The sequence below is a fragment of the Camelus bactrianus genome, chromosome 5 (assembly GCF_048773025.1).
Source record: "Camelus bactrianus isolate YW-2024 breed Bactrian camel chromosome 5, ASM4877302v1, whole genome shotgun sequence".
In the NCBI taxonomy this organism is placed as follows: Eukaryota; Metazoa; Chordata; class Mammalia; order Artiodactyla; family Camelidae; genus Camelus; species Camelus bactrianus.
In genome coordinates this window covers 78,723,317-78,750,575 of record NC_133543.1, presented here as the reverse complement: position 1 = coordinate 78,750,575, position 27,259 = coordinate 78,723,317, and the positions used below count along the sequence as shown (strand labels likewise).

Sequence of the window (27,259 nt, the reverse complement as noted above, 5' to 3'; positions counted from 1 at the left end):
TTAATAGCTTTATGACTTTCTCTCCTGCATTCACATGTTTAGGTTCTAAAGAGATCATTTACTTTTTTTTAAAGTTTATACTTTGGGACCTTTTATGGGAAAAATTTTAACTATGGTGGAATCCGCAGAAGAGGATTCATAAGGCTCACAGACATCTTTCATTGTGTCGAGAGCCTGTTGAATATAAAATACCTAGTTTCATACTGACCTTGTCTGGTAAGTGAACTGGAAAGGAAAGTTCCCACAGGGGGAGTGTCCCTAGGGGTGAAGCTGAAGACAGGACACTTTTTGGTTTACAAGCTACACAGGGAAAATCGGTCTTTTTTTTCATTTGACTTTTAACCAAAAAATGTTTTAGCCAATCTGACCCTCTGCCTTACCCATCAAGCTGGATTCCAAATGTCTTTTATCTTTTACCATGAATCAAACCCCCTTCAAAGGATAAAGATTCATTGCCGTGGAGGCCACAGGCTCTGAAAGAACATCCCCTCAAAGGGCTTCCCAAATGTCCTGAGGAAACAGCACTGTTGAGATAGATGTGTGATGTCCCCCAAGGAGACCACTCTGAGAGGAGGAACATTTAGCTGCGTGTCTACAGTTCAGCATTTTGACTGAGAACAAGCACATGACTCTAAGGCTGCCGCTCGTTGACGTTATGGCTGTCATTTGTATTTCATTTGTCACTGTCATTGTTCTCAAGAGTAACAAACCCCCGTTTACCACTGACCTGCTTGAGGTATTTCAGCTCTTCAGACTCACCACGTGCTCTCTCCTGCAGCACACCCGTCTGTCTGCCACTGTCACACTTGCTCACTGATTCAGACCACTCTGCCCAATAAATCGCCCCTCGTAACTTTGGTAGAGTGTTTCCCATAAGCTGGAGGAGTCCTGATCTGTTAGCGCAGGTGGAAGACTGTTACCCCGAGGCAACGTCCCAAGACGCATCTGGAGGTAACCACATTATGGGAGAGTCATGATGCTACGTGCAGCTATTTTTCTATTTCATTTTAACTTCTATAGTATGAATGAACTTCTATAGCAGGAATGAATGAACTTCTATAGTAGGAATGCTAGTGGATTAATAAAGTACCAACTTGTTTCAGTGGCATATGGTGCCTTTAAATGAATGCTTCCCCTCCCCCCACCCTGCAACAGAAAGAACACAGCAAATTCCTTTAAATGATTATTTTCCTGCTGGAGCAACACATGCAAGCCTTAGGCCAGAACAAATCTTAGTTTCAGTTTTCATTCCTGTCTCTAGAAAGGTACAAGATTATGAAGTTTATGGGTTCCACTTCCATCTGTTTTAGTTGCTTTATTTTTATCTTGAATTGGATTCAACATAATAAAAATAGAATTTGCAACAAATATTTCATACATGCCTAAGTGCAAGCAATAATAACAGATTAGATGTTGATCTACATCATTAGAGAACTTCTGGACATTGCATTATCTTCTTATCCTTCTTGAAAAGCTCTAAAAACTGAGGCTCCTTAGAATTACAAATTATATCATTGAAAGAGACTAATAAGTTTATGGTATAGATGAGGAAAGTTGAGGGCCAAAGAAGTGTAATTATTTCAACAAGATTTCACAGTGAATGGGTGGCAGAACCAGGACCAAAACCCTCGAATAATAAAAATACTGAAACCAAATAACATATTCTTTAAAGTTTAAAATAAAATGTTTGTGGTTAGTAGAAGTCCACCAACAGGGGGCAGCAGAGACCTTCTCTCCTGCCTCCGCATACTTATGCTCTAGTTCTAAGAAAGTGGGTTTTTCTGACACCGTTTCTACATGATAGAACCAAGAAAGGCAGACGTATTATCAGTTCTTGCCTTAGTGACACTGGGAAACCAGGTGGTGGCTGGGCTGGGTGGCATCTCCAGGGCTGAATATGCACACCCATCAGAGCCCAGGGGATGATAGCACCTCTGTTCCTAGGTCATTACTGAATGGGGCAGCTGTCTCTGTAGGGAGCCAGCGTTTAAGGCACTGGTGCTTGAATCTGGATTTTTACTAATAGTCCTTTCCAATGGTCAATAAATTAGGTAAAGGAGAACAACCCAACTTAAGAAACTGCCAGAAATTCTCATTTGCATTTCCAAGCAAACAACAGCAATCATAGTCCTATCAGCTGCATGGCTCTGGGGATGGAAATGAGGTGAGGTTGGGAGGGGAAGATGAAAGATAAATTCAGAGTGTGGGTGTAAAAGACTAGGCTGAACCAGCTCCCTTCCCAGCCTACAAGGGGGTACTGGGGTCACTGCAGGCTCCTCCTCTGGTCTGCTGCCTCCAGCTCTTTCCCAGGCTTGGGCCCCTTCCCTCTTGCACTCCTCTCTGCCCTCCCCTGGGTCTCACTTTTTACACCTTCCTGTGCTTCCCAGGCCCTCCCTCAGGACTCAGACTCCAGTGTCCATCAATGAAGGCAGGGTGGGGTGGGGGCACAGCCAATTCAGGTGCTTGCCCTCAGCTCCTACTAAAGGAGTTTAGTCCCATATCAGCTCAGCTGACAGTGGAAAAGGATTTTATCATCCAACCTGTGCTTATCCAGGAACACCGATTCGTTTTCTGGGAGCATAATAACACCTTTCCTATCTGTTCCCTAGAGTCAGAGTCTGCTCTGTCATCAGCAAAGCCACTTTATAGACTCCTTGGAAAGGGAGGCCCTTCACTGGGTACAGGGCCAGGGGAAGTAGGGACTAAGAGATCAACTTCTTAGAATGCATGTGTGCACATATACACATACATTTTGTGCTTTGTTTTTATAAAAGAAGTAAAACATGTCCTTTCATGGACATTTCACAAACGTGCAAGGATGTAAGGAAGAACACTGAAATCTCCCATAAGCCTACACCCATATACAGCCACAGTCAAAGTATTTTGAAAATATTAAAAACTTGATTCTCATACAAATCTAAACTAAGCATCCATGAAAGAGTATATTTCACTCATTAATGAGGGAACCAGCAAGATAATAAGACTGAAAGTGAATTTTAGAGACTGAGTGAACTAGCACCAAAAGAACAACGAAGGAAGACTGCTAGTCTAGACACAGAGACGGTTCGTACCTTGCAGAGAATAGAACCGTAAACTTTAAGAGCAGAAATAATTTGTTTTGCTTCTGGGGAAATAAAATCCACATGTTGTCGTGTGACTTCACAGAGTCCAGGCTCTAATCAGTAGTGAACACAGTCCTCCTGTTTATCTGCAGTTTCACTTTCTGTGGTTTCAGTTACCCCCGGTCAACCTCGGTCCAAAAATATTAAATGGGAAATTCCAGAAATAAACAATTGGTAAGTTCTAAATTGTGCACCATTCTGAGTAGTGTGATGAGATTTCTCAGCGTCCCACTGCATCCCGGCAGGGACATGAATCCTCCCTCAGTTCAGTGTTTCCTTCCTGTTAGTGGCCTTCTCAGTTACCCACAGGGTCTCAGTGCTTGTGTTCAAGCATCCCTTATTTTACTTCATAATGGTCCCAAAGAGCAAGGGTAGTGATGCTGACAGTCTGGATAGTCTCCTTCTGTGCCTAATTTATAAACTTTATCATAGGTATGTATGTATAGGAAAAAGCTACGTACGCAGGGTTCAGTACTATCCGCAGTTCCAGGCATCTGCTGGGGATCTTGGAACACATTCCCTGCGGATAAGAGGGCGGAGTGTAATAACTTAAACTAAGGAATGTTCCCCCAGAGAATCAGATAATCACTGGGTGGGTCTGCTGGACTGTTCTGATATGACGTGGAAAGGACATACAGTCATTCTTTTTTCCAAGTCTTAAGAGTTTTTCTTAACACATCATTATAATTTTAATAGATTTCCTTCCAGTCTTAAGACTTTTTAGTGTGTATATAAATATATGAATAGATAATACACATATTTTTACAAAGAAACCCCATATATCATCCCAGGACATGTGGTCCCCAGGTGACAGGAACCTGGCTAGTGTACATTTTCATTCCCTTTTGGCATATTACTCCATCGATTTTTTTTCTGCAGGTGCCTTGTCTGGATTAGACCATCTCTACCGTGGCAGCCAATTCATCACTCACAGCAGGCAAGCCACCAGAAACGGCGAAGACCGTGTGCCAAGGCATAGAGACTGCGATGGGGGCGTTGGGTCCAATCAGTCTTTTGCTTATTTGGCAGTGGGTCTTTCCAGAAACTTCCAAAGCATGTTGTTCCCACAGTGCTTGTGAAAACACTCCCTCTATCTTGTGGGGTACTTCCCTGCAGAAGTAACACAGACCAGAAAGCATATTTTCTCCCCCATAATTTCAGTCGACCTTTCTTTCTCTTACCACTAGCTGCAAACGTGTCCTCTCAGCTGCAAAGGATCCCTCACTGCCGCTAAGCACACCTGCAGTGCTTCTGGTTTTCCTAAAGGGAAACCATTGAGGAAAACCGCAAATTCCAAATCGGACATTGGACTCTTAGAAAGTTCCCATCTTCGCCTTTTTTATATTTTAGAATTTGAAGCCTGTTTCTCTTGGCTCCTGTCCCAGTTTCCAGCTGTCCCAGTCCCTCACTGTCTTTTGGTTTTCTCTTGCTCCACTTGGAATGGGTTCACTCTCCACTGGCTGTGAGAAGTGTCCCTTTTTTTTCTGGGCTTTTTCTGCACTTTTTGGGTCACATTCCAAGGTAAAGCTACAGGAATTCCTTTTGTGGGTTCCTGATAGATCCACTGAAAAGGGGAACAGCACTATTACGTAGAGGAGGGCCAGGATAGGAACCGTTTGCCTTACACTGATCAGGCTGGGCAGCCTACCAGACACCCTCTGCTCCTCTATCTAAGGACAGAAACTGAAGATTTGTTCACAAATGATCACAGTAGCGAATCATATCTCACTTAGGGTCAGTTCCAAGTGAAAAACCAAGAATAATCAAAATTAACCTTAACATACACCACTACACCAAGAGAAACCATGATAAAAAGGCTTAAAAGTTCAAATGTCAGAAATGAAATCCAAAGAAAAAAACCATGAGAGAATTTCCCTATAGTATTTCTAACTATGACTCAAACTTCTAAATTTCATCAAAAATAAAAAAGTTCAATTACATAAAATAATACACTTCTGCATAAAGAATAATATAATAAGCAAAGTTCAAAGACAAGCATCAACTGGGGAAAATATTTGCAAACCAAACCACAGACAACAAGCTAACTTCCTAACTATATAGAGATCTCCTGGAAATCAAGAAGAAAAAGCCAACATAGAAGTGGGCAAAAGATGCAAGCAGACAGATCACATGGAGAAAATATAAACAGCCCTTGTATATAGGAAGAGATATTTGGTCTTATTACTAGTAGGAGACATTCAAAACAAAAGCTACAATGAAATGCCACTTGTACTCTCTCAGAGGGGCAAAAAGACAAAAACGTGACAGCACATTCAGTTGACAAGCTGTTGACAAGCTGAGAAAACAGGTACTCACCTATCCTGCTGACATGAGTGTAAACTGGAATAATCTTATGAAGGCAACGTCTATCAAAATTCCAAAGGCATATACCCTTTGACCCAGCAACCCTGCTCTGGAATTCATCCTGAAGCTTAGTTTCAACACATTCAAAATAATGGGTTTTCAAAGTTATTCACTGCAGCACTGTTTTTAATAGTAAAACATCAGAAACAACACAAGTGCCATCTATCGACACAGTGGAATTCTATGTAGCTCTCTCTCTCTATATATATATATACATACATAGCTATATATATGTAGATTTTATATTTATATATATATAAAGAATGAGGATGTTCGCTATGTACAAAGATCTCCAACTTATGCTGACAAATGAAAGAAAAAATGTTGGAAAATGTTTGTACAAAGGAGGGTTATAATACACATTCATATTTGCTTGTATTTGCCTCTAGGAACTCTGGAAGAACACACGAGACTAACAACAGTGGTGATCCTGGTGATCTTTGGTGGGACTGGGTGGAAATTAGGCAGAGGGAGAGGGATGGGTGCAAGACTCTTCATCAAATACATTTTGATTCTGTTTCATTTGTGCTATTTAATTTTGAAAAATAAATTTCAAAAGTAACCTTGAAACATCCCTTGAATTGTCCATAGAGTCCGGAACACAAGGTTTTACACAAATGATCCTAATTGTTAATGCTTATGCAAACTAAAGCCTGAGGACAACGTGACCTAAAGTAAGGGACAGAGGTTGCATTTCTATGCAGGTTTCTGAATACTGAAATCATTCTCCTTTAACATTCCCATCAAATTTCTGACTAGGAGTGGGTGGAGAATTCCAAAGAGCACCTGCTCGCCTGCAGGGATTGGACGAACCTATTATTAAGCCTCCGGAATGTTTGTGGTTGGTTGTGAGGATGAAAGGAGGTGGCCGAGTCCCAGTTTCAGCGAAGGCTGAAGTTCATGGTAAGTTAAGTACACACGTGACGCAGTTCCATTACTCGGTAGTCATATTTTCTGAACTGTACCAGGTCAGGATACATGGCTTGAGAAGTGCTGTACCCTCTGAGGCACCAGGACTTCATGACTGGTGTCTGTGCTGTCTGAGGGAATTCTGAAGTGATAGCATCATGTCTGCTTCTCAGCATGAGGGCTGTGGATGTGACTGAAGTCAGAAATCTTGAGTTGCACTATATTGGTAATACTTTTTGTTTGTTGCCTCCCACAGGATGCCATACAATACAGATCATTCAGTGGGCCTGAAAAACAAAAACAAAAACAAAACAAAAAACCAGAGCAAGGAAACATGGAGGAGGCATTTCAATCATTGTTCAAATCATTGAAGGTCAATTCTTAAGCCTCTTTTGGTCACGAAGGTTTTTAAAATACTGATGTGATTTTCATCAACAATGCTGCTTCTACAGAACTTGGGTGCAACAGACTCATCTTAATTCTTCTCATGGAAATTAGTAGAGATGGACTATCCAGAATATCAGACTCAGAGAAGAGTGGGAAGTTTTATGAAGGACCTTGATTCCTTGGCTAAAAAATTAACACCGGTTCCACAGACTAGGGAAGACATTTGAGATTTTGAATATGAAAGCGATAGGATCAAAATCTCCCTTCAGTGAGCCTGGCAGTGCAGTTTGGATGGAAGTGGGAAAAGAGTGCCCACTGGAAACAAGGTCAAGGTCTTTATATACACCAGGTGAGAGATGATGATGGGTACTTTGGAGTAGAGAGGAGACTATAGGTACAATTCACTGACTTGGTATGAAAAGTAAAGAAGACTCAAAGAAAACCTTGAAGTTAGAGATTGGCAGAAGATGAGGGTTCGAGGAGCCAGTGGGCCACTCAGGGTTACTGTCCACAGACAGCTAAAAGGAAATGCTGGGGCTTTGAGAAATGCTGGGGCTGTAGATGTGGGTTTGGGAGAAGCCATGAGAGTGAATGAGTCACCAAAAGAAAGAATAATATCTGAAAATCAATTTTTAAAATACGTATCTCACTCGTTCTTCAGAGGTTTCCAAATAACAAGACAAACACTTTAAGGCCAGAATCTAAAGGGGTGGAGAGAGAAGAAATTGGTTCTATGATTTATTAATGAAAATTATAGCCACCAAACACATGGCAGATGCTTCAGGGAGAGGAGATGGAGACAGAGAGACAGAATGAGAGGCCTGAAGACAGAATCTTTAGCAACACTTTTCCCTGGAGTTACTTAAATTTCCAGACTTCTGTCACATAGAGAACTACAATTGGATGAACCTAATAACTCCGGGACACCCATCCTGGGCATTTCAGGGGTATGAATTCAAGGGCTATCCATATATAAATATTTTTAACTCCAGGTCAATTTAAAGTTGAGGTTGGTGGCTTCATCGCTAAATGCTTCACCAAGTCTTTCCGATCGTGCTGGTACTTTTCTGTACCATCTCCAGCTTCTTGAAGGCAAATAAATTTTATTTTCTGATACCTATGATTAATTATAGATTTCAAAGCTTTTACTTACCCCTTGGGTGAAATTTAGAAAAAAAATATTGCATCCTCCATTCCTCCCCTCCCCTCACATATGGCCATTTTTTTCTTCAGCTGAGACAGGAGTGAGGGTGAGGACCACAGGGCCCTGCTCCCTTTCACAGCCATCTTCTCAATTCAACTAATACACATAAATTGTTTGGTGTAGAGGCTGACAAAGAATAGTAAGCACTGCCTGCCCTGCAGCTATTCTTCTTCCTCTGCACGTCCAGAGAGAGAACGGTATGGTAGAAGAGCACTGGTACAGAAACCAGGGCAGCTCTACCACTGGCACGATGTGACTTTGGCCTCAGTCTTTTCCTTTGTAAAATGGGAGTGATGAGCTATGATCTTGCTACCCTACAGGGCTGTTGTGAGACACAAACTTAATGAGATCTTGGGCCCAGGATGGTTCTGTATGGTTAATGGCTATGTGTCCCTGACAAGTCTCTGGCTGTCGTCTCAGTTTCCTCATCTGCAAAATACAAATACTACAATAAATCTCACAGGACTGCCATGCTGATTAAATGAGATGCTACATGTGAAAACATTTAAAAGTTATGAAATGTGTTAGTGTGGGAAATACAAAGAAATATAAGGCAGTCTTAGTTAAAAGACTAAATCTTATCAAAATTGGCAAGATTAAGACCGGCGGGATCATGTTCGGTCCTGGGACAGTTGGTTGCTGAAGGGTAGGGCCATATACCTTCATGTCCAAGGACACTAACTCCTACAGAAAAGAGATGTGCCCACACAAGACTGCACCAACTTCTTCCTGTTGGTGGAGCAACTGCCTCCCATCTCCTGGCCCATGAGAAACCCTAGGAGAAAGCCCTTGGCCTGGGTCACACCCACCAAACAATTCTGGTTGGGCCAACAGGAGCAGTTCAGAAGCAAAATGTTACCTGTCAGAGGTGAGATACCTTCTATGGCTAGAGCTTTCAGCAAAGTCCCTCCAGGCCCCAGGCTCAGGGGGATTCCTATAAGCAAACAATGACCATCTCAGTGTAAGAGCTCAGGCAAAAAGGCAGAGACTAGGGCTGGTGAAGATACGGCTGAATGCGCACCTTTCTAATTATAAAAAGAACTATAAACGTTTTACAGCACACCCTCAGACCCTAGGAATTTTTAAACAGCTTTTTTGACATTCAACTCACATACATAATACTCAACCATTCAAGTGTACAATTCAATAGTTTGTGGTGTATTCATAAAGACATGCCACCATCATCATCATCTAATTTTAGAACATTTTCATCACCCCAAATAGAAACTGAATCCACTGTCACTCGTAGGAATTTAACTGATGGGCATATTCACAAAATTCTTTTTGCCAAGATGTTCATTGTGGGAAGATACTCATACAAGATGCCCCCACCAAAAATAAAAATAAATAAAACACACACATCGTGTTCCTTATTTGGGGCCTCTTAAATAAATCATGTTGCATCTGTATGATGGACTACTAGGCAGAGACTAAAATAAATGAGGCAGAGCTTTTATTTGCTGACATGGGAAAATATCCAAGAATGGTGTTTATCATATACTTTTTGTAAAAATTATTTCACAAAATCATGTCATATTCATAAAAATAAATTCTAGAAGGATTCCAAGGAACTGATGACAGTGGTGACCTTTAGGAAGAGGGACAGGGCTGATGAGTGGGAGGGGAGACTTCCCTCTTCATCTCGTGCCTCCCTGTATTGTCTGGTTTTTCCCACTTGGGTACATGTACATGTTCATAATCCCTTCTATGAAACCCGTAAGGCCAGATGTATTCTGGAATTCTAATTTTTCTGATTTAAAAGACCATATGATCTGTACACCCATATTATATAAAACCTTCAGCAGAGTCTGGGGCAACCCTATTCAAGCACGTTAGTATTTTTGCAGTGATATGTGATTATTCATACTAAGTGAGACTTTTTTTTAAAAAAAAAAGACTATGCATCTCATCATTTGGATGAAATCGAGTCAGGTTTCTCCACCAAATCGGTTTTCAGGGCTTTTGGGGAATTCAGAATTGCAGATACGAGATTGAGGGACTTCTATTAGCACTATTCAATTTCTCTTATAACGGTGTGTGGAGGCCCAGGCTGTGGGTGATAACGGACTGTGTTTTTCTTTATACTTTGCTGTATTCTATTCCTTACTTCTCTGGATGCTTTTTATTCTCCAGAAGCAGCTGACAGTAACGTGCTCAGAGGAAGAAGGGCGCACTCACCAGGACAGAGCGGCAATCCCCAAACGACAACTGAGGGCGAAGAGTCTGAAACCCAGCACAGGACAGGGAGTTCTCAGCTCTGCTGGGTGTTGACAGATTGCATCAGTTTGTTGCTGCTTTGCAGAGTAAGAGAAGCCGGGTGAGCGCGTTCCTTGTTGAGTTCAACCTCACACTAGGAGCCACGCAGAAGGGAGAACAGTGCCCTGCAGACTCTGGAACTATAAGTGCAGCTGAAAATGGCAAGAGGACAGGGACACAGCTCACGACTAGACTCGAACAACACAGTGTACACGCAGGCTTTCCTCTACTTCATGGTTCTCCTGGAATGGCAGCTTTGCTATTCATGGGTGGCACACACCTTTTAAGAAAACCAGTGGTCCTCTACATACTTGAATGAAACTGTAGCTTTATTTTAGGGACTTCTGGCACTCCATTTGTGACTGCCTCACTGTCAAAGATTCACCTATCGATGGCAGGAAGAACAGATTTCCAATTTTATTTCCAGGCTGATGTTCTGGTTCCCATCTGCACAGATGGGGCCGGCTGCATTGACAGCTCATGATGGAGCTGGAGTGGGACAAGGTTTTAACACCAAAATGATACGTGTGAGAGAGGTTGTTTCAGCTTTGCCAACAGCCAAGATTAGACTTTGTGAAATACTCTCAGACACTATTATATCTGAGCATATTCGTGATGCAATGATGCAATGACCAGAACTGCCCACAAGCGTCCCTAGGAGCTCATGCTGGATTACCTGGAAATGAGCCAGCTGTGACTTGGGAAGGGGGCTTCACCTCCCCTCTCTAGTGGGAAGGGTTTCACCAAAACTCAGCTTCGCAGGGACGGGTGGCTCCCTTCCCTTTTGTAGAGGGTCTGTAACTTCTCATGGGTTCCCAAGCCAAGGTGCTGGGCTGCCAGCATTCCCAGACAGCCTCAGTGCATAATTAGCACCCCAAATGCAGACTGCCTGGTACCAGACAACCTGCTCATTGGCTCATCAATAAGTGCTTTCTCAAGGTCACCCTGTAAAAAGGGGCCCATGCTGCATGTCCAGCAGGCTTCTCCGTGGGTCATGAAAGGATGGAGAATCTGTGCTTTCTCTTCATGAAAATCCCCCTTCCCTAATAAAGACCTTTAGACCCATACCATGTGGCACTGTGAGATTTGTTTTGACCTCTGACCCTTGAAAGGTTTGGGGTATAGCTCTTCCCATTTAAAAGCTTTAAAACTCTTAAAAATATTTGGTTGGTATGTGTCTACCTAAACCATAGATTATGAATCTCCTTATCACTTTTCAAAAGAGAAAAAAAACTTTTATAATAGGTTTAAATTAGGATCCTAAAGTATATTCTGTCTGCCTGGTTTCCTGTGCAGGTGGCCAGCTATGAATTAAAGATACTGACATCTTACATACATCTTGGTGAGATAAATACCATGACTGTGCCCAACACAATTGCTGCCTTGGTCTCCACTAGTACAGATGCCAATGGAAAAGCTGTGTAGGCGATGATTTTACTGACACTCAACCTTCTCTTAAATCTCAAACCCTTTTTCCAGAGGAACCCTCTGCTCTAGTCTAAAAAACAAACCCTGATACTTTTCCCAACGAGCACAGTCAGAACGGAGTAAAACACCACCTCACAGAGTCTCCCTGTGCCACCCAAAATGTTGGACGCTGGATTTGTTTGTTTAGCAGCATAGATTCCACTTCCCCTTAATGCATTTTAAGAACACTACCCCAAGGCTCTAACTGCACAAAGGCAGGAAACACTGCCTCTTTTCCTGAAGCACTGTTTGAAGTGTAGAATGTAATATGACCCAATCCCCTAGTCTGGCCGTGGGAACCCACGGAAGGAAGGAGGCTCGAGGAGAACTCTCAGGTGGAGATGGCTGATCTCGAGCTCTGTACCTAGGAGCCAGGAGGTTGTCTCTTTGAAGGTTCGGAACGTAAACTGTAACCCCCTCTATCCTTGCCATTTCACTCTATACGCCAGAGCACAGCACAGTTCTAACAAGCCCCTAAAATACCTCCTTACAAGAACAAAGACCACCCCAGACAGCCCTCTCAGGCATTCAGAGAGCAGAAAAGTCCACCAAAGGCCCTGGCAGAAACTGGAAAAGAACTAGTGCAATGCTTCACTTTGAAAGGGTGTGGACAGAGATTCCCCTGGTTTGATCAGCTGAACTTGAATACCAAGGCCAAGGGTAACCGACTCAAAACTGGTAACTCTGTACCCATTCTGGTCACAAGAATGCCGTCTTTAATGAGCACCTACAGTAAAATCACTGAGGTGACAGCAAGCTCTGCAGTTACCTAATCTTAAATACTTCAAACAACACCTCGAGGTAGCTATTGGTTAGGGTGCCTGTATCATCCAAACCAAGACACTCTCGAGAGCAAAGGGGATCATTAATATTGATGCAAAGACAACAACTGTAAACAAGGAAACGTCCTGGACAAAGCAGGTGCGTGTTTAGCCAGCATTGGTACCTCCAGGTCACAGATGAGAACCCTGAGGCATGGAAAGTGTAAGTCTGCTGAGATGAGCAGAGCTATTCAATCCTAGGCAGGTCTGACTCCAAAAAACCACAACTCTTCACACAACGCTGTCTTGCTTTTGCCTGATCTGGGAATAGTTCTTGTGCTCTTTGCTCTGGGCAGTGGTTTTCACAGGCTTGCTAATTATTCAGCAAATCTTAAATGGAACTTCAACACATAAAGCAAATAAAAGCAGAGCTGCCTTGGTTGAACTGGGCAAATGGAGCTCACATTCTGTCTGGCTTCCCTCCAGCCTCCCCCTCACCTGCTGGGTGGTCTCCAAGCCCCACCATTTCTACAAGGAACACCAGGGCCTGGCTGTCACCTAGATGTGTAGACAAACCACATGGAAGATATTTGAGGAAGGGTGGAGAATATAGTCTTTGGAAGCTGATGAGAAACTCTGTTGCGTTTACAAGTCCTGACCATTTCATTCTTGCTACTCTTCTGTCTTTTTCCACCTGCAAAATACCTGCCAGACCCTCATAAAACACCTTGAGCCCATCATTAGCCAGAAATCTAACGACACCTGGAAGGGGCGGGTGGTTCCAGGTATGGCTGAAGCCCACACAGCTCCAGCTTCATGGTGTAGCGCATTCCACACAGCTTCCTTCTCCTCCCCTTCCCAGTGCTGCCCAGGCTTCAGGAGCAGACAGATCACCCGAGCTTCTTGTTAAAACGCAGATTGTGATTCAACAGGTTTGGGTGGGACTAAGAGGCTGCGTGTCTATTCAGTTCCCAGGTAACGCCTATGCTGCTAGACTGCTCTTTAAGTAGCAAGATCCAGATCCAGATCCAGATCCAGATCCAGATCCAGATCAGCACTAAACCTCGCAACCAGACCGAGTATAAACCTCTGACTCATCGGGATACTCTTCACACCTGGAGAAGCAGTTCGGTGGTGTCAAATGCTGTTCTATTTATTTAAACGCAACTTTGTGTGAGTCTGGTTATTAGTCAAGGAGGGCAGAGCTTACACCAGCCAGTTCACTTCTAGGAATTTACAGGGAGAAAGCAATACATTTATAGGAAGTTCTTGCATGAGAAGCTGCCAAGTTGGATCATGTCTGGAAAAGTATCTTCGGCTAAGTAACAAAACATGCTTCCTTCAACATGCACATTTCAAACTTAAACTTTCATGGGGAAAACTGAGTAGGTATTTCCTGGGTGGCAGTTCTTGCTTTTTCTCCAGGAATGAAGTTTTCATATTAGAACATGACCCAGATTTTTAAAAAATTGAAAAAGCAGAGGTCCTGCAAAGCCACATGAGTGCTTAATTAGGGCTGTCTCCAAGTGACTTTGGTGTTTCACGGGAAACCCTCAGGCAGCAGTGATGGATGGGACACGCTGGTGGCACATGAGTGAGCTACCAACTTACCTCTTTCTCGCTTTGCTCCTTTGAACTTAGACTCTACCGTGCATATTCCAACCAGAGCCCACAGCTAGAGCTCCAGCCTAAGCCCACGAATGGGGACAGGAAGTTTTTGCTTGGCGTCTCTTCATTTAAACTTCCCCACAGACTTTTCCCTTCATTGCGTTAATACTTGTTATTTCCACAGATTTACCAAAATGGTGACTTTGCCTCCTCACCATGCTTGCTGTTTGCTAAGTATGACAGCCAGAAGAAAACGGGCATTTTCCCATGTCTTGCTTCTTTTGTCCAGCTTTATATTTGTCCTTTGAAAATATTCCTCTCCTGCAGGTTTTTCCCTTTTAAAAGTGAAAAGAAGTTTTGAAAAGCTTTGCTTCATTGCTTACACTTTAAATATTAAGTTTATTATTATTTATTTTCACTGCAAGGTTTTCATTAGGAGAGGAATGCAGTATTATCTCGATGAGACGGTGGAAATTTTTGAGATGAGTTTCACAATTTCCTACGTGTAATGTCTCGTCACACCTGGAACCACCACAGGTTTACAAGTTGGTTATTGATGGTCCTGTGCACAATGCCAACAGCTCAGGATGGAGGGATTTTTACAGAGCTTTGAGTGCTGTCTGGCATGGATTTAGTGCTTATTCTTTCAGTCTGAGTAATTAATAGGATGCAACATTTGGTGCTTCCTAATATATCTTGGTCTCCAGAAATCTTACCTTACATCCTGCCTGTTGTGGCTCTCTTCTCTTGTCAAATGGGGGCTTGATTATAGAAACTATGAATCAAGCCACAACCAGAACACACCCATACAAATAGAGTTGAACCATGTACCACTTCAAACAAGGGAGTTTGTCCAAGCAGGCAACAAGGAGATCCCACTGGAAGCTACGAAAACTAACCCTGCTCTTACCAGATAAGAATATATGGGCACATCTTTTGAGCTGTTGAGAGGGTGCTATGATTTCCTGGTGATGTCCATAAAGACACACTCGTATCTGGAAGTAGGTTGGATTGTGTTTGAATGGGGAGGCCACCCCTAATGCCAACCACTCAGAGAAAAGACGTGAAGACAGGAACATAGAACTGCCATGCCAAGACCATGGAAGGCACACACTCTCCCAGCTGGTGGGTATAAAAGACAGGAACCACCATGAGGATGGTAGACCAGGAGCTAGGAGCAGAGGCATCCATGTATTCATCCAAAAAATTAAAGGGAAGTAAACCAAGTCCTAAACAAGATCAATGAAAGTACCTCCTTTTACTGCCCCTTCACTTCCTGTTGTTTATGAACTTCTTGGTTCAGTTGGGCTCCAGGGAATCAACACAGGGTCCCCGCCCAATGTAAGAAAAAACGTGGGGGGATGCAGTGCCCCTTAGCCAACACAGTGATGTAGGATCAGACACAGACTCAAAAGGAATGTGAGCCTTAGGCAAAAGCCAAGGCCATGTGGTCCAGACATCCCAGAGTTTTGAGCTTTTTTTTTAACCAAGGAAGGTGAAATTTCCTCATAGTAATAGGTACAAATGGGCAGCTATCCTGCTGCACAGTGAAGAATGCCACAGGAGGCAGCAGCTGACAGAAGTAGGGGCCATGGCAGCAGCAACAGAGACAAAGGACTCTGAGCTTAAAGCATGCTAGATTGCGACCCAGCCAGGGTGGGGCTCAGGCTCAAGATGGGGAAGGAGCCTTATTCCTACATCTGTCAAGGCCCAGGGAGATGACCTGTCTACTTTTATACTGGGGTCTTAGAATCATGGGCAGAGCTGGAAAGAGCATGGAACCAGCTCTGTGAAAAAACAACATCTGACAACTATATAACATACTGTAATTTCCAACGCCTTCTCAGATACATACGAAATTTGATGACTTACAGAAGCTTTAAGGTTGGTGCAGAATCAGCCTTAAATCTGACTCAGTATGGAGCAAACAATGTGTCTCCTCATAGTTCCCTATTGGGAAATAGGATGGTTCCAACCCTTGGGGTGGAGCTGAGAGGCTTGGGGTGGGGCCGAGAGACTGTTGCAGGTAGAAGGTTTCCAACTGGAAAAGACAGGGGGATTCGGGGGCAGACAACTAGACAGCTCGCTACAAGCTTTTTAATTCTCTTTTCTTCATCACATGGACTTTCTTCGTTCTACTGAAGGAAATGCCAAACTCAGTGAAACCAAAACTCCAATAGCAACTACTTGTATCCATAAGGAAGTTCATGAGAAAGCATTAAAATCTAGATCTTGACAACGGTCCCTCACCGACGCAAAATACTTGTTTCTGCACTTTATTCAATTAGTATTTATTGAGTGCTTACCATGTTCCAAATATTGTTCCAGGAGCTAGAAAAACAGCAGTAAACAGATAAAAACCCAGCTGAGTCTTACATTCTTACATTCTTTGCTTCCCTCAACTCTCAAATATTGTGTATTGCCACCTCTTTTTCCTTCCTGACCTCCTACCTCTGCTTCCTTCCAAGAGCAATCATTTAACTTACAGTCCTGTCCCCTCCTGCGTCCTCTGACAGCTTGTTCCATCAATTATCCCCTTTCCCTGTATCTTCCCTCTGGTTCATTAACTTCCTCTTACAATGTGTTCAACTTGCCCTGATCTATTCAAAACAACGAAACAACAAACAAAAACCTTCTCTAATACGCTAACCACCACCCCTACCTTGTGCTGAGCTGTGGTTTCATCCGTTCCCCTTTGCCTACCACCTCTTTTCAGATAAGTTTGATTTGGCCACCCCCACATTCTCCACCCCCTCCATTCTTAGTCCACTCCAAAATGGCTTCCTCTTGGCACCACTCCACTGCAGCTGCTCTCATTAAAGTAACAAAATATATTCTGCTAAACTGTTTCTTATGTATGCTCCACAATTAAACCTACTTTGAGTTTATTGGTAGTATAACTAAATCATGGGGCTCCAGGATCACAAATGGGTTTCATATTTGATTGGTTGGGGTAGGGACTTCCCAGACTCTCCTGAGCAGCATTCTGGAACCAGATCTGAGCTCAGGCAGAGTGATGAGAGGGACTACTGATGTCTGCCTTGGTATGAGTGTCAGGGGATGGCAGGGCCAGCTGCTATTTGTACATTATCTTATTTAATCTTTCCCAAACCCTGCCAAGAAACGGAAACTCATCTCTCATATACATCAGGAAACAGGTTAGCTGGTTGCACAAAGTCATGCAGTTGGCAAAACACAATGCCCAGACTCAGATCTCTGTGATGCAAAATTCCTTGCTCTTTCCATTTCACCATCCTCCTAACTACTTTCAAAATAGTTAAGAAAGTAGAACTCCAATAATTGGGACCATTGCTTCTAGTTAGCTCTTTTTTTCCTTTTCGCTCAGTCTCATAGTCCATGCTCCCTTTACACTGTGTGATCCTTTCAGTCATCTATGGGAGTTGATTATCTTTCAGCAAAATACAAAATAATAATAATAGTAGTAATAGCTAATATTTATTGAATATTTTCAATGTGTCAGGCATTATTCTAAGTAATTTCCAGATGTAATCTAACTTAACCTCGACAACCTATGAGGAGGCGTTGTGGTTTTCCCACTTTAGAAGTAAAAAAACTGTGTCTTGGAGCAGTAACTTGTCTGGGGTCACGTGGCTAATAAGGAGTGAAACCAGGACTCCTGGTCAGGGAACCAGACACTTCTGCAGAGCCCATCCCCCTCATCATTGCACTAAGCTGCCTCTTTCCAGGAACTAAGAAATTATTCATAGAGGGGAGGGTATAGCTCAAGTGGTAGATCACATGCTTAGCATGGATGAGGTCTTGGGTTCCATCCCCAGTACCTCCTCTAAGAGTAAATAAAGAAATCTAATTATCTCCCCCCACAAAAATTAAGGTTTAAGAAATTTTTTTAAAAGTTATCCATATTTTAAATAAGCATAAAGTCTCATACTCAGTACAGGTTTCAAACTAATTTAATTCTCTAAGCCTCACTGAGGTATCAAATCAAATAAAATACTATTTGCCTGAACTATGTTAATATAATTTTGGATAGAAATACCTTCTCAGAACTATACCCCATAGTCTCTCCCTAAGTTTTACTGGGGGTGGCATAAGAAATGACTATTTGAAAAAAAGAGTCCCTGATTTTTTCTTTTTTTTGCAAAATGCTGTTAAAGATATAGCTCATTTATTTTTTAAAGTCTCTTTAAATGTCTGCATCACAATTACTTTTAGAAACCAAAGCTATGAAAAACCTTGTTCCCTAGTGATTTGCTATGCTTATTATCGTATAATAACCACTAAGTAACCTCTTTTGATTTCTTTGCCTTGGCAAAACTGGGGAGCTCAAAGGTAATTTTTGTGCTTATTTTAGGTTTTATTCTATATAAATTCCTACTCTCCCTATTCATTTTATCTCACTTTTAGCTCTCATTTTTTAATCTTATTTTAACAATTAATTTCTGTATTTTTGTCTATCATAAATCCGTTCTGCTAAATAGACTCATTTAAAGCTCATGGAATTAAAGAAGTGAAATTACTTACTTATCTCTAACGTGAATCCCTATGCTTTCCTCAGCAGATGAAAAAGACCCTCTTAATAACAATCCTTGTTGTACCTGAAGAACCTTATCAAGCCAGTTCTGAACCTCTTTTCAAGAATAATTGATCACTTTAATTTTTTGTGTTTTGAAATGACCACAAATTTATAGAAAAGTTGCAAGCACAATACAAACACTTATATTTCCCCTGAATCATTTGCTAGTAAATTACCAACCTGATATCCCATCACCCCTGAGCACTTAAGTGCTTAGTCCTGTACACTACACAATATCAAAATCCGGAAATTAACATTGATGAGTTACAACCATATAATCAGCAGATCCTATTTAAGATTTGACAATTGTCTCAATCAAGTCTTTTACAGTCAAAAGATTCCGTGCAGAATCTCACTTCACATTTAGTTGTCCTGCCTCAAAGGTGTCCTTCAGCTGGGATCAGACCCTCTGTCCCTCTTAGACACCCACTACCTTGACACTTCTGAACACTATCACCAGTTACTTTGTAAAATAATATAATTTTGTGAACTATTTCCCAACTTGAATTATTTTGTGAAATAATGTAACTTAAAAAAAATGTTTCCCAATTAGTTTATCTGATGTTTCCTCATTGTTAGATCAAGGATATGCACCTCTGTCAGAATATTACAGAAGTGAATCTGTTTCTATCGTTGCACCCTGCCAGATGCCAAGTGATCTCAGTTGCACTCTTCCAACAATCTACCTGGAGATAGTGTCAGATCCCACAGGTTAAGGGCTCAGTCCCACAAGACTGCTCCCCACCTTACTTCAGATGCCAAACACAAGTAGTAAGTCCCCATGTTATCTACAACTTCTACCTGACTTGGTTACAAATTGGAGGTTTCCACAACCCCCTTTTTGAGTTAAATTAATTTGCTACAGTGGATCACAGAATCCTGTGAGTTCTCAGGGAAATATTTATTTATGTTTATCAGCTTATTAAAGGATATGACAAAGCATATGGATAGATACATTGAGCGAGGTCTGGGAGAGTCCCAAGTGCAGGACATTCTGTCCCTGTGGAGCTGGGGGATATCACTCTCCTGATATGTGGTTACCAGAACTCTCCAAACACCATACTTTTGGGATTTTTATGGATGCTTCATCACATAGGCATGATTGGTCATTAATTCCATTTTCAGCCCTTCTCCCTTCTCAAGAGAATGAAGGGGAGAACTAAAGAAGTCACATCGTTAGAACAAAAGACATTCCCATCACCCTGGAAATTACAAAGATTTCAGGAGCCCTGTGTCAGAAAAAAAGGGCAGAGACCAACATCTATTTTTTTCCTTTTATTTCATAAGGGAGATACTTTGAAACTACATAGTTGTATCGTTCCTCATAAAACTTTCTGCTTATTTATGTGTATTTTAATGATTCATTTTCATATTTATGTTTACTATAAATCCTTTCTTTATTATAGATAGACTCATTTAAGGTGCATGGTTTCTTATTTCATTCAGTGGGAGATAATTTGTTAATATCATTACTTATTTACTATTATTTACTCTTGTTATTAATTTTGATGCTTGGATTAGCCCAATGATTGGGATATCCAAGACTGGGGCAGTTAAAGTAAAAGATGAGCCTGGAAAATCTCATTGTGCCAGCAGCTAGGGAGTGCTTGAAGAAGAAGGAGGACAGGTCAAAGGACACAGAAGGGGATGAAAGGATTTTCCCATTGGCCAAAGCTGGTTATGAATTTTTGTTCTTTGTTTCTAAGATCAGTTTTCATACAGTGTGATTATTTTTATTACTCCTTTGAAGCTATATTTTGTATTTTATTTTGCTTTATTTCTCTAAACTTAAATAATTTTAAGACCTCTAGAAGGAGCCCCGAGATACCACCAGTAGGAGGCTGCCTGCTGACCTTTGCTCTATGTTCTTGAACGTGCTCCCAACACTCTGTCTGTTTCTTGAATTCAATCTACTCTACTGTTGGCCTGTGGCCCGTTTTGCTTTCTCTCTGAAAGTCAACTTAGATGCGAACCCAAAATATCACCAGAAAGCCCCCCCCCTTTTTTTGCTCTTTTCAGTGGCAGAACAAAAATCATAACAACTAGAAAAGGAAGAGACTACCCAGAATCTACATGACCACCACATTCTCCTCCCTATAGGCAGCTCTACGTAGGAAGCCAAATCAGAACCAGAAGCTTCCCTAACAAGCACAGAATCAGAAGGGAGGTTGCTGAACTGGGTCTTTAACGCAGTCATACAAAGCTGGGCTCACACGTCACCTCTCTGCCAGCCAAGCCGGAAAATACTGAACTTGGCAGGGGTTTCCTCGCCCACTGCCAGTATTTGTCTCTCTCCTTTTTTTTTTTTTCTTTTCCTCAAACTCACAAGGCTTCCCCAACTCCTCTTCTAATTATCGTGTTAACACAGGCACTTCCTGACAGGTACTCTGAAAAATACTGTGCAGCTGTCTTAATGTGTATGATGTCAAAAGCAATTTGTCTACAAGAAAAATGATAAAAGAGGAGTCATCACACTCAGAAAATACTATAATCTGTACAATTCATATGCACAATACTAACATTTATATGTAAATTACTGTATACATTGTAAACCTATAACCATAGACTACTGCCATGGAATACAACAAATGGAAGAATTTTTCGCCAAGGGATGAGTAGAGCAAACTGAAATGACTTTAAGGTAAATATGTTTAAATTCCTCAAAGAAATATACCTATCTTTTTAATTAGGATGATATAAACAAGTTGATGACTATGAACTAAAATATGAAAAGAACCAATAAAATATCTTGATAATGAAAAATATGGTCATTGAACTTAGAAAATTTGAGACTAGACATAACTTTTATAATGAAAATATGTGATAGGGGTTGTTTTTAGCCCCATGATTAATGAATAAGCACCATTTATTATTTACTTTGTGTAAGACATGTTACTAATCGTTTTTTTTTAAATTGAGACATAGTTAATATATAAGATTGTGTAAGTTTAAGGTGTACAATGTGTTGGTTTGATACATTTAGATATTGCAATATGATTACCACCATAGTTAGCTAACACCTCTATTACATCATATAATTATCATTTGTGGTAAACAATTAAGATCTAGTCTCTTGGCAACTTTGAAGTTTATAATACAGAATTGTTAATATAATCACTATACTGCGCATTAGATCTCTAGAACTTATTTATCTATTAGTTGCAAGTCTGTACCCTTAACAACATCTCCCCAGTTCCCCCACCCCCAGCCCCCTGCTAGCCGCCAATCTACTCTCTGTAAAGTAGAAGTTCTTACAAGTTTGGCCTTTTCAAATTCCATATATAAGTAAGATACTGCAATATTTTTCTTTCTGTGTCTGGCTTACCTCACTCTGCACAATGTCCACAAGGTTCATCCATGTTGTTGCAGATGTTAGGATTCCTTTCCTTTTTAAGGATGAATAGTTTTTCAGTGTCTCTATAGACAATATTTTCTTTATCTATTCATCTGTCAGTGGACACTTGGGTTGATTCTGTGTCTTGGCTACTGTAAATAATGCTGCAATGAATATAGGAATGTAGATATCTCTTTGAAATAGAGATTTCAATTCCCTTGGATGAATACCCAGAAATGGAACTGCTGGATCATACAGTAGCTCTATTTTTAATTTTCTGAGGAACCTCCATACTGCTTTCCATGGTGGCTGCACCAGTTTACATTCCTACAAAACAAACAAGGAGTCTTTTTTCTTCACATCCTCACCAACACTTGTCTTTTGAATTTTTGATAACTGCAACTCTAGCAGATGTGAAGTGATATCTCATTGTGGTTTTGATTTGCATTCCCCCAATGATTAGCGACACTGAGCATCTTTTCATATACCTGTTAGCCATTTATGTCTTCTTGGGGAAAGTATCTATTCAGGTTCTTTGCTCATTTTTCAAATGGTTATTTGGGTTTTTGCTATTGAATTGTATGAGTTATTTACATATTTTGGAAGTTAACCCCATTTCACATATATGATTTGCAAGTATTTTCTCCCATTCCACAGGTTGCTTTTTCATTTTGTTTCCTCTATTACGCAGAAACTTTTTAGTTTGATGTGGTATCACTTGTTCATTTTTGCTTTTTTTACCTGTGTTTTTGGTGACAATTCCAAAAACTCACTGCCAAGATCAATTTCAAGGAGGTTTCCCCCTATGTTTTATTCTGGGAGTTTTAGGGTTTCAGGTTTTATATGGATATAATATCATAGCCTACTTTTTCTTAATTTGATATATTATTATCATATCTATTTGCCACATTACCTCATCTTCATTACTATTTTTTAAAATGACTATTGAGGCTGATTAAGGTAAAATTTTGCAACTTTAACTTTTTAAGGAAATGGACTAGTTTTAGCTACTTAGAAACTTCAAAAATTTTATTAGACTGCACATCAAAATTTTATAATCAGTGACATCAGCAGCATGGTGGCATGAGTCATTCCCTTTTTCTCTCCCCTTTGATTTACAACTAATCAGATATCTATAAGTGAGTGGACTGGACACAGGAAGAAGTGACAAAGGAAGGGACTTGGCAGTAGAGCTGTGGTGGCAGAGATAGTGACAACAGAGAAGGTGGTGTCCAGTCTGATAGGAAGCCAGCATGACTTTTCTGGCAGAGGTGAAGGGTGAAAGCAGTGAGTGTGGGGCTCTGCCCAACCATGTGTGCTAAACTGGAGGGACCAGTTGCTCTCCCTCTCAGGAGAGATCAGAGTGACTAGCTGGAGGGAAAGAAAAGGGATGTAGGCAGACAAAGAGAACTGAAGGAAACCGTCTCCTGCTGTCTGCCCCAGGAGGCAAGAGAACCACGCGTGGTTCTGGGACGCTTCCACCTCCACCAGAGGACCTCCTAGCAAGTACGGGCACACTCAAAGCCCCAGATGCTAAATACTCACCTCCCCCAGCTCTGCCGTCACCTTTTGCTTTTTTTTTTTTTTAATACATTTCCCGATCTTAGCAATTAGTTAGCACTGATCAGAGAAACCAAAAACTTGTGCTATAGCACCACCTTCTGGAAAACAAAAGCAAGGCCTTGCCTAAATAAGAAAGACATTCGCTACTTCAAATGCAGCAGCAGAGGCAATATTCATCAAACACTGTGAAACATCACGGTAATACAGTATCACAAAGAGAAAATGACAGTTTTCCAGAAACTGAACCAAAGACATGAAATATTGGGATCTAACTGATAAAGAATTTTAAATAGAAATTATGAAGAAATTCAATGAGCTACAAGAGAATTCAGAAAGGCAATGCAATGATCTCAGGAGTAAAATTAATGAACAGAAGGACTACTTTACCAAAGAGGTTGAAAATCTAAGAAAGAACCAAATAGAAAATCTGGAGCTGAAGAACACAATGAATGAGATGAAGAATGCACTAGGATGCACTGGAAATAAGAGTAAATCATAGGGATGAGAGAATTACTGAACTTGAAGATAGAAATATAAAAATAATTCAGGTGGAAGAGGAGAGAGAACTAAGATTTTTTAAAAATGAAGAAACCCTATGAGAACTATCTGACTCCATTAGAAAAGACAACATAAGAATAATGGGCATCCCAGAAGGAAAAGAAAGGGACATGGGAGCAAACATGTTTAAACATACCTAAAGAAACAATAGCCAAGAACTTCCCAAACCTGTGGAAGGAACTGAATATACAAATCCACAAAGCTAATAGAACACCTTATTATCACAACACAAAAGACCTTATCCAAGAGACATTGTATCAAAATTGTCAAAAGTCAATGATGAAGAAAGAATTTTAAAAGGCAGCCAAGGAAGAAGCGACAGTAACCCCCAAAGGTAACCCCATTAGGCTATCAGCAGATTTCTCAGCAGAAACGACAGGCCAGGAGAGTGTGGAATGAAATGTGCAAAATAGTGAAATATAAAAACTGCCAGCCAAGAATATTTTACCTGGCAAAATCTTCCTTTAGATATGGAAAAGAAATAAAATCTTTCCCAGACAAACGAATGCTAAGGGAGTTCACCACCTGTAGACCTGCTTTAAAAGAAATGTTGAAATGAGTTCTTCAAGTTGAAGCAAAAAGATAAAAGTACACAAAATTCTGATTGAGGCAATAAATATTCAGAATTAGAATACTGTAACTCTTGTTTCAGAATAGTATATTAGACTCTTAACTACAGCGTCAAGGTTAAAGGAAAAGACTACAGCTACTACAACTTGGTAATGAAATTGCAGCATAAAAAGAGACACTTTGTGACAGCAAAAATATAAAAGGGGAAGAGTAAAAGGATGGAGCCTTTACAGAAGAATGTAGGTAAAGCCTTAGCAGCAGGAAAGGACTATTTTATTTATGATATGTTTTATGTAAACTTCATTGTAACCACAAAGCAAAAATCTAGATAGAGACATGAAATATTTTAAAAGGGAAGACTGAGAAAATCATCATGCAAAATCATCAACTTCAAAGGCAGACAGAAACAGAAGGAAAAAGAATCAATAGAGAAACAAAATAGACTTCAAAACAAAAAGAGTAACAAGAGACAAAGGAGGTCATTATATAACAATATAGGGGTCAATACATAAGAAGATATAACAATTGTAAGTATATATACTCCCAAAACCCAAGTACCAAAATCTATTAAGCAATTAATAGGTTTTATAGCAGAAACAGACAACAACACAATAATTGTAGGAGACTTCAGTACCCCACTATGAGCAATAGATAGACTGTCCAGACAGAAAACCAACAAAGAAACATTGGAACTGAAACACACTTAATAGACATACACAGAACATTCCATACAACAGCCTAAGAGTATACATTCTTCTCAAGTGCACATGATACATTCTCCAGGACAGATCATATGATAGCCACAAAATAAATCCTAACAAATTTAAAAAGATTAAAATCATATCAACTATCTTTTCTGACAACAATAGCATAAAACCAGAACTCAACAAGAGGAAGGTGAGAAGCTATGCGAAATATGTAAAAACCAGGCAATGCACTTCTAAACAACCTTTGGGTTACAGAAGAAATCAAAAGGGAAATAAAAAATTATTTTGAAATGAATGAAAATGGACATAGGACAGGTATGTGCACACCTTATTCTACGGTGCCAGTGAGTTGGTATGTGAATGTTCCACATACTAATCATATAATATTTTATTTGTTCTGGATTTTACAGGTTGAGAGAAGCAGCTCTCTTTCTTCCGACTCCTGGGCATCACTAAATATTTTGTTCTATTAGCTAAAGTTATTTCCTTTTTTTTTTTTATACAAGTGTATAAGGAGAATCCTTAAATTCATTTATTCATTCAACAAACATTTATAGATTGCACAGTTGTAAGCAATACTACAGACCTACTGACACAAGTAGGGCCCAGGAATCTGCATTTTCAATAAAATTTCCAGGATCCTGTGGTATCCACTAACAGATAATGGGAACCACTGACTGGTGACTGATTGTCTAGGAAATCACTAAGGAGCTCAGTTAGGAACTCGTTACAGACAGGCAAGAGCTGGAAGCATAAACTAGGGCACTGGGAGAATGAGGAAGAGCAGACAGATGTTCAGAAATGTGAGGTAAATTGACAACTGGCTGAGCTTGAGCAGGGAGGCAGTATTTGGCAGGGGGCAAAAAGGAGAAATAATAGATCCCAAATTTCCAGCCTGGAGATCCAATCACAGTAGTCCCAGGGACTGAAATTTCAACTAAAGAAAGAGACACACATTTGAAAGACAGAAGTATGAGCTCATCTTGGCTCTGTTGACGCCAAGGTACCTACAGGAGATCCTGGCTGAAGTATCAAGAAGAAGGTTGAAGATCCAAGTTCAGGGCCTGCACTGAAGATGCAGATTTGGAAGTGATCCACAGAATAGTGGTAGTTGAAACTACGTGAAAATCCAGGATCATGGCAGGGAGAGAAATAGAGGGAGAGAGACTAGAAGGGCCAAGGGTGAAAGCTTGGGGGCCTTAACTCCACAGTGAAGAGCTGAACAACTTAGATTTGAAGGAATGTTTACTCAAGGTCTTGAACTTTATACTCTGGGGAAGCTAAAATATTCTCCTGAAGGAGTCCTAGACACCCGTGGTCCAAAGCCATGCAAAATGCCTGATAAAAAAATACTGACATCCAAGAGGAGTTCCATATGTCTCTGCTGGTACCAATTCAAAATCCAATAGCAAACAAACAAAAACAAAGCGTAAATACAGGACAGAAATAGACTCACAGACAGAGAATACAGACTTGTGGTTACCAGGGGGGTGGAGGGTGGGAAGGGATAGACTGGGATTTCAAAATTGTAGAATAGATAAACAAGATTACACTGTATAGCACAGGGAAATATACACAAAATGTTATGGTAACTCACAGAGAAAAAAATGTGACAATGAGTGTGTATATGTCCATGAATGACTGAAAAATTGTGCTGAACACTGGAATTTGACACAACATTGTAAAATGATTATAAATCAATAAAAAATGTTAAAAAAAAAAACAAACAAAAATAAAGGTTAAATAAAGAATTTTTCATATATAAAAAAAAAATCCAATAGCAATCTCTTCCTCTGAGGTAAGCATCTAAGGTCAGTCTTCCTTTAATTTGTCCTGTAAATGGTTGTGTTTATTTTAATGAATTAGTGAACCAATCTATGTATCTCTCAGGACA

The 27,259-nt window shown here is 40.7% G+C and overlaps 1 long non-coding RNA gene across 1 annotated transcript in view; it reads right to left on the bottom strand.

Moving 5' to 3' along the window:
- Nucleotides 1-4,004: 4,004 nt before the first annotated feature.
- Nucleotides 4,005-27,259, bottom strand: part of LOC123613338 (uncharacterized) — a 30,273-nt gene continuing 7,018 nt past the window's right edge. Inside the window, exons 2-3 of the long non-coding RNA XR_012507134.1 lie at nt 10,165-10,394; nt 4,005-8,920 (exon numbers count right to left, since the gene is read on the bottom strand). This is a non-coding gene — a long non-coding RNA (uncharacterized LOC123613338). The remainder of the gene's footprint in view (nt 8,921-10,164; nt 10,395-27,259) is intronic.